Source organism: Pinus tabuliformis, chromosome 8 (assembly GCF_031772625.1).
Source record: "Pinus tabuliformis cultivar Carrire ecotype Pingquan chromosome 8, CPIR1, whole genome shotgun sequence".
Classification (NCBI taxonomy): Eukaryota; Viridiplantae; Streptophyta; class Pinopsida; order Pinales; family Pinaceae; genus Pinus; species Pinus tabuliformis.
This window is the reverse complement of record NC_142294.1, coordinates 795,825,481-795,833,886: the sequence shown is the minus strand read 5'-3', so window position 1 is coordinate 795,833,886 and position 8,406 is coordinate 795,825,481. Positions and strand designations below refer to the sequence as shown.

The 8,406-nt window shown below is 37.4% G+C and overlaps 1 pseudogene; it reads right to left on the bottom strand.

Annotated features, from left to right (window-relative positions):
• Positions 1-299: 299 nt before the first annotated feature.
• Positions 300-3,112, bottom strand: LOC149237960 (lysine histidine transporter-like 8; annotated as a pseudogene).
• Positions 3,113-8,406: the final 5,294 nt, after the last annotated feature.

Below are 8,406 nucleotides of genomic sequence, written 5' to 3'. Positions count from 1 at the left end.
AAAGGATCCATTAAGTAACAAATGTATAATTCCAAAATGATACTAGTTAAAGTAAGTTCATGATACTTCATAATGGTGAAAGATTGTGTTGTTTATGAACAATGATATGAATGAGAATATTATGAGACCAACCAATTAACAAAAAAAAAATAATGATGCAGGTTCCTAAGGCACTGAAGGAAAATATATTGTTGGCAACTTGGCATAACAAACTATGAAGAAATAAATTAGCAGCATGAGATTTACTGCCATAAAATAGATCAATAAGATATAGAAAGTCAGAGCATTTATGATTTTACTCAAATACAAGTTTTAGAAGGCAAGTGATCGATACTTACAAAATATCCATAAGCCCAATAACCTCCAATTGCAATGGGGAACATGCACATGGCCACAAGTAAATAAGCAACCTTTGCTCCTCTCCACATTGGTATAGAGGCAGGATGCTTGAGACTAGATGGCATAGTAGCCTGCATTCTTAGATACAACTTCCTATTCAATCTCACAGGAAAGAAAGATCATTGATAAGGTAAACTATCAACATGTAACCTTCTCTAGACAATATACACAAAGATAAGCAATCATAAGGAAACACAAGTCTATGCTGCTACAAAAGCACAATACCTATATTTCCAGAGAAAGATTGTGACCCTTGAAGTCAAAGAAATAATTCTGTTGTTGTAGTATCCATCTTGGACTTTAGGTTTTCATAAGATATGCCCAAGTGTCTAGGTTTTCTTGTGGACAAACCCCAAACCATAGTGTATTAGGTAATTTCCATTATAACACCTATAAGGTAGAGTCTTGCAATGGAGTTAAGATTAGGCAGCTAGGACAAAATAATGCAAAGGGATATGAAAACCAAATATCATTCCACTGTAGTAAGTGGAAAAAAAAAAAATATCATTCCACTGTAGTAAGTGGATTGGATCCACAAGTTGGGCCACAAGCTATTTGAAAAAACAACTTCATTGTCTCTCCACCAATCAGTATCAGTGAAGTTTCCATCTTGACTAATAGATAAACAATTGGAAACAGAGTCAACCATACACCAAGCCTCTCCCCTGTAATGTTTAAAGACAAATTGGCATCCATACATTCCTTCCATATAGGATTATTATATCCAACATTAATATATACTTGAAGCTATTAGGTCTACAACAAATATATCTAAACTCATATGTTTATACCTAAAACTGAAGATTGTATGGACTCTACATTAGAGATAGCAATCCACATTTTGATATCCAACTGAAACAGACATGTAGCTTAAGCTTAGTAATAAAGCAAACTAGATATCAAGATTGCAATTGCAGAAGGTATCTGTTATTGTTACCAAATGCAACTTGTGCAAGCTCCACATATTTGTTGTAGCATTTCCCGGGAACATCTTCATGAAGCATGATAAGAACCCACAAAGTGTAGAGTTGCCACAGGTATGCTATGGTCAGATAGATTATTCCCCAACTCCTGTTTATATTCATGGAAAAGAAAGTACAAATCACAACAAAGTTGTAGAAGGAATAAACCCACAACAACACACTTCTGTATTCATAGCTCTGAGAGGCACATTCTAAAACCAAGGTAGAGGTAGTAATATCAGTGATTTTGAATCCCAACAGGTTAAAGGACTATTTAACCCCATCAAGTGGGTGCAAAAACATAAAAATTGTTACCTTTAAGAATTCAAAACATAAAAATTGTCACTTTTAGGAATTTAATATTTATTTGAACATATCTGGAATTTGGGAAACAAAGTACAAATCACAACAATGTTGTAGAAGGAATAAACCCACACCAACACACTTCTATATTCATAGCTCTTAAAGGAACATTCTAAAGCCAAGGAAGAGGTAGTAATATCAATGATTTTGAATCCCAATAGCTTAAATGACTATTTAACTCCATCAAGTGGGTGAAAAAACATAAAAATTGTTATTTTTAAAAATACAATATTTATTTGAACATATCTAGAATTATGGAGTTTAGATAGATATATTTAAATGTAAAACTAATAGAAATTAGTTCTAAGTCATAGTACAATTATCAACAAATGTCACAGTACAAATATCAAAGAAAAAAGAAAATGCAAATGAAAACAATGGTTGCAGAAGAAACAAACTCACAACAACCCACATTTTTATCCATTGCACTCCATTGGACTGAGACACATTCTATAGAGGAAACCCATGTATTTATCCATTACATTCCTTTAAACTAACACATTATACATAGGCACATTCTATAACCTAGGTAGATATAGCAGTATCAATATGATTTAATCACACCAAGTGGGTGTGAAAACTTTGAGATTGCTAACTTGAGGAATTTGATCATTTTTTAAGTATAACATATTAGGGTCAATATGAATCTAAAATCACTTCAAATTATTTTACAAAATACATCCATGTGATATGACATTAGATCATATTTTGATGGACCTAAAAATCAATTTTGTAAAAAAAACATTGAAACATGAAAGAAAAAAACAGAGAAATCAAGAACATCATGCATACCATCCCAAGAAGGTAAAATCCATTGGCAGAATCAAGGCCTGAAATCGAATCCCTACATTGATATTATGAAACGCTACAGAGTAAGCATTCCCAGTCCTAGAGTCTATGATGGGGAGCCACACATCTTGAGGATTGAGCTTGGTGAGGTGCCCAACCTCCTCTAGATAGGTCTTCATATTGGTCAAAACCCTTCTCTTGGGAGTCCCAATGTGGCTCAGAAACCTGGGAGAGATAAGGGAAGGAGTCCATGGTGTCCTTTGAGTCCTGGGAGCCTTGAGCTGAGGGGACCTGAGCACAGAAGGAGACACCAAGGACGAAGGAGGGCAAGTGCTGGTAGGTGTTTGAGAAGATTTGGGGGATATCTGCCTAGGGGTAACAACATGAGAAGGAGAATTGGTAGAAATATGGTGGTGGGGAGAATGAGCACCAAGGGTGAAAGGGGGCATGGAACCCATGGGCGTGGGTGGTATTAAGACCAGTTCTCATTCTCCCCATGATTCCTCCATAGTCTCGAAAGGCACTTGCAACCTGAAGCTCCTCATAGAATCCTCAGATGAATTTTCTTCTTCCTTAAATTTTATGTGCTCTGTTCCCATTCTCATAACAATAAAACCACCCCCAAGTAATCGTCATATCCAACGCAGACAACTAATTGAGTATACAAACACATGCTACCCACATTCCTCACCTCACCATACATCTTTGTTCATGAGATTCTCCTCTTCCTACTTCGCATGGGCAGCTCCACTGTCATCGAGTACTGCAACACAATACATTGCCATCAATAGTAATGCGCTCAAAACAATGAAAAAGCTATACAAATGCTGAAAAAAATGCATGAACCCATGAGCCCCAAAATCTTATCCCATCTACCATATCTTATACTAGGAAGTTGGAACCCCATGGTTGTTGTAAGTATTTTGTTATGGTATATCTTATAGATATTTGCATGCAGTTAAACGATAATGATAGTATGAGCTCTTGCTACGCCTTCCAGGTGCGACAAACGTGCAAGTCCAGAGGCCCAGATTATTACTAATTCTATATGGTTGTATTTTCTTGCTATGGAGATCATGTGAGCCTGGACACCTGTGGTCTCCATGGAGAGAAAGAAATGGTGTCCTTGTTCTTGGAGGCGAGGCCATATCATGACTACATGTTTTTAAATTAATTTGTCAGGATTTCTAAAATGGCGGGTACCAAACACAAAAGGGAGTGACCAACCTTGAATACATTTATTGATTTCGGAAGTAAAATAATGGTGGTCGCTACTCATGAACAAATATATATATATATCTATATATATATATATATATATATATATATATATATATATATATATATATATATATATATATATATATAATTTCAAACTTCTGATTTTCCTATATGCCCGTCATTATGACACTTTTCAAAATTATTTGAAAGTTACTAATGATGGGTTTATTTTAAAACAGACTTTATTTGGCAGCTAAAAAAATTAAAAATGTGTAAACGTGCATCAAATTTAACCCCTACACGGGGTTCTCCAGTTTTCTTATGTTTTAAGCCTTATCCATGTTCTAGTTGTACTCATACAAATAGACATGATAAGCAACCAATTTCACTTGCTTTTCACATGATTCAGTTGGTTTTTCATGATCAATACTTGTCTTATGATATCTTTGTTTATGCAAGCATGAGTGTTTGTGTTTGTGCTTGTGGGGTGTGTAAGAGAAAGAGGGAGGAAGGGATACCCTTTGCAATCTGTGACCAAATTTGAGAAAAAAAAAGTTAGAGAGGAAATTTAAAACATAGATTTGGAGAATATGTACATATATACATAAATTGAGTTTACATAATGAGGCAATCCCAGGTCATGGCTAAACTAAACCAAGTGTTATGACTAGGGCCAAAATTCGGGCCTGCTAGGGTTAGAGTTCAGAAACTATCCCAATTTGGTGTTTGTTTAACATTGAGGCTGGTGTGAACAAGATAAGTTATTAGGTTAGTCTATAGGAAGATTTGTTTGATTTTGGGAATTTTGATGTTGCATGCTAAAGCATCTATTAAGCTTGGCGATTACCATAATAGAGGATGTGTTTTTTTTTGTGGTGAGTGGTGTGTGGTATGCAACATACCATTTGACAATTGCCAGAAAAAATTGACCTAAATAGCCATCCTCATTTTTGGAGACTTGGTTTTCCTTAAGGTGGATACTTTCATCATGTGGTTTTCCTCTGAGGTCGTCTCCAATTCGAAACAGGTCACCATCTACTCGTCATAACCTCATTCGACACAATTGTTGCAAACCCTTGTTCGACACTCATTTACTCGAAAACAAAAAAGAAAAACAAATAGTTATCATTATCGTGTGATTAGGTGGACCAGCAACCATTCCCAAGCATTCCATGGGATGACACGAGGTGCATGAAGTGGAAAAAAAAGAAAAGGAAAGTAGCAAGAACCTTTAATGGCAAGATCTGTTGCTGCAAAATTTAGGCAGAGTAGCAGGAGAAATAGTAGTACATAGAAAACACACTTCCACTTCCAAAGAGAAGATATGGACTCCATTAAATATTTGTTCTTCCGAAGCTGGAAAGGTCGTGACCACCTACTCTCCTCCATCCAAATTGGGTCTCTCTACCTTCTTGCCTGTATTATACTCAAAACGTTGTAATCCCATTTGTTGGCATTAAATTAACCCTAATTACTTTGCACTAGTAAGCAGTGGATGCATTTTCCAGGTGACAGGAAAACTAGTAATTCAAGCCAAGTATATAAAGAGTATTCCAACCATAGCTACTTTTTCAATAGAAATTTCTCCCAACAAACTTCGTTTTTCTCAAATTGATAAAAACTCAAAAATAAGAATGGAAAATATTTGTGCAAGACACTAAGGGTTGGAGTGCATTGCCTCAGAGACTCCTCAAACTCCTCTCCAACCTCAATAGCAGTACTAGTAGTAGCATGAGCAACAACACTATGCCTAGCAAAACTAGAAGCACAAGTTCATCAAGTTGCACGACTATTGCTTCCCTCACAAGTTACCATGTCCCATGTTTGGCCTTGTTGGTTCACTTCCTTCAACTCTTTGTTCAACTACCAGATTTGCATTGGGATCAACACCCCCAACTCCACTAGACAACTCCAAACTAGCTCCAAGATGACAAAGAACCTCCAAAATTGTTGTTGTTGCTCCAAAACTCAATGTTGGTGCAAAACCATCAAAGCTCTCATATGCACACAAAAACTAGAAATCAAATGTGTGAGGCAAATAGGAGCTTAGGCATTCTTTTATAAGCTTAGGGGGGCATATTAAGAAGGGAACCTACCATGGTTTGCTAAAAAGAACCTCCAAAAATCACCTAGGAGTCCCATCAACATGCCTATCCATATGGCCTTCTAATCGGCTGATATTTTACAAAAATCAAACGGTCAAGTACCAAATCAGCTAAACTGGTCTATTTGGTATCCTATCAGTCCTGACCAACCAACTAATCAGATTTGTTAGGCTAGTTTGATATCTCATGGAGATAACCGACAGGTTTGACCAATTTTCGGTTCAACAAGATGTAGGTTTTAACCCCGTATAGAAATAACCTACATACGAATTCTAAAACACAGAAAATAAACAATGGGAGAGCATAACACATAAAAGACATATACACAGATATTTTCCCCTGGATCCCAAAACTGGGACTACCAGCTTGATTTTTCATTATATTCCTTTCAATGTTACAATACATATTTATACATGTTGAAGCATCCAACACCATGGACTAAAAACCATCTCATCCAAAACCATGGACTGAAAACCATCGTGTCCAAAACCATGTGCAAAAATCATGCACAAAACCATAGGTAGGTCCGCCCAACCTAATATAGGGTCCAAAAACAAAATTTTCCAAGGCACTGCCCCGGACCCCATAGAGGGGGTTACCTACACCCTCAAACCCCCTGTGACCCACCCCTGCTACGCAACGAAGGGGGGGCTCCACCCCCCCTCTAACCCCCCGGTTAACTACGTGGGCTAGTCGTGGAAAGAATATAACACAACCCAACATTCTCCCACTTGTTGTTTTCTTTCCATGGGGGTCCACAAGAGAGCTTAGTCATTTATCCAGCCCTGCAACACCCATTGTTTCTCTACACCAAGAGAACTTCTCAGAGCTCAAATATTTTGTCAATGCATCTGCAATATTCTTCAAAGTGTCCACCTTTACTAGCAACACCTTTTTGTCTTCTATCATATCCCTCACAAAGTGATACTAAACATCAATGTGCTTTGTCTTTGAATGATATGCAGGGTTTTTTGCCAAGAAAATTGCACTTTGGCTGTCACAATCTATCCTGATAGCTCCCTGTACTAACCCCATACTTGAACACAATCTCTGCAACCAAACTGCTTCCTTGCTTGCATGAGTGGTTGCCATGTATTCTACCTCTGTAGTTGATAGTGCCACTACAGATTGTTTCTTACTCATCCAACTGACTGCACCTCCAAACAGGTTAAACACATACCCACTTTTAGATCTTCTCTGATCCAGATCTCTAGCCCAGTCTGCATCAACAAAGCCATGAATATCCAACACTCTGTCCAATCCTGATCTTCCTTGGTAGCACAAACCATAATCACTAGTTCCATGCAAATACTTGAAAACCCGCTTCACTGTTGTCCAATGCTCCTTTCCTGGTTTTGACATAAACCTGCTCAATACTCCCACTGCATGTGCAATGTCTAGTCTAGTACAAACTATTTCATACATCAGGCTACCGACTGCACTTACATATGGAACATGGGACATATCCTCTTCCTCTTCTTGTGTCTTGGGACACAGTTCAGCAGATAACTTTACACCTACAGGAATAGGAACCTTCACTGGTTTACTATCCTACATATTAAACCTCCGCAGTATTATCTCAACATACTTCCTCTAGTTTAACCAAAGCTTCCTCTTTTCCCAGTCTCTTTTAATTTCCATGCCCAAAATATAGTTTGTAGCACCAATATATTTCATGTCGAATTTGGAGGACAATTGGGTCTTCAAATCCTGGATAATTTCTTTGTCATTTCCAACCAGCAACAAATGATCCACATACAAGACTAGATAAATAACACAGTCACCAATTAATTTAAAATACACACATTGATCTTCTTTTCTTCTAGTGAAGCCAATTCCCCATATAAATGTATCAAATTTTTGATACCACATCGTTGGTGACTGTTTTAATCCATACAGAGACTTCTTTAACTTTCATACCAGTTCTGTCTTACCCTTCACTACAAAGCCTTTAGGTTTCTTCATGTAGATCTCCTCTTCCAGATCCCCATGAAGAAATTTTGTCTGCACATCCATCTGTTCTACCTCAAAATCAAAAGCAGCAGCAACAGATAAAAGTAATCTAATAGAAGCTACCTTGGCAACAGGAGAAAAAATATCACCAAAATCAATTCCTGGCACCTAGGAATAACCTTTTGCTACCAACCAAGCTTTGTATTTCTCCACCTTTCTTTCTGCATTTGTCTTCTTCTTGAACACCCATTTGTTGCCAATGGGTTTCCTTTCAGCTGGCAACTCCACCAAATCCCAAGCCTCATTTTTGTCCAAAGATGCCATTTCATCAACCATGGCCTCTTTCCAGAGTTTTCCATCCTCTGAATCTACTACTTCCTTCACAATTTTGGGATCATCATCGATAACAGATAAAGCAAAATTTGAACAGAAAGCAGATGGACTATACCTTCCCAGCTGCCTTCTTTCTCAAACTGATCTTCTCACACCCGGAGTTTGTGGCTCTTCATCTTTTGATTCCTCCTCTGCTATAGAGTCCGATTCTTCCTCCTTAAGCTCAAACTCTATCTTCTCAGGTTCCTTTGGTTGGACTTCATGTTTAATAACATCTTTCA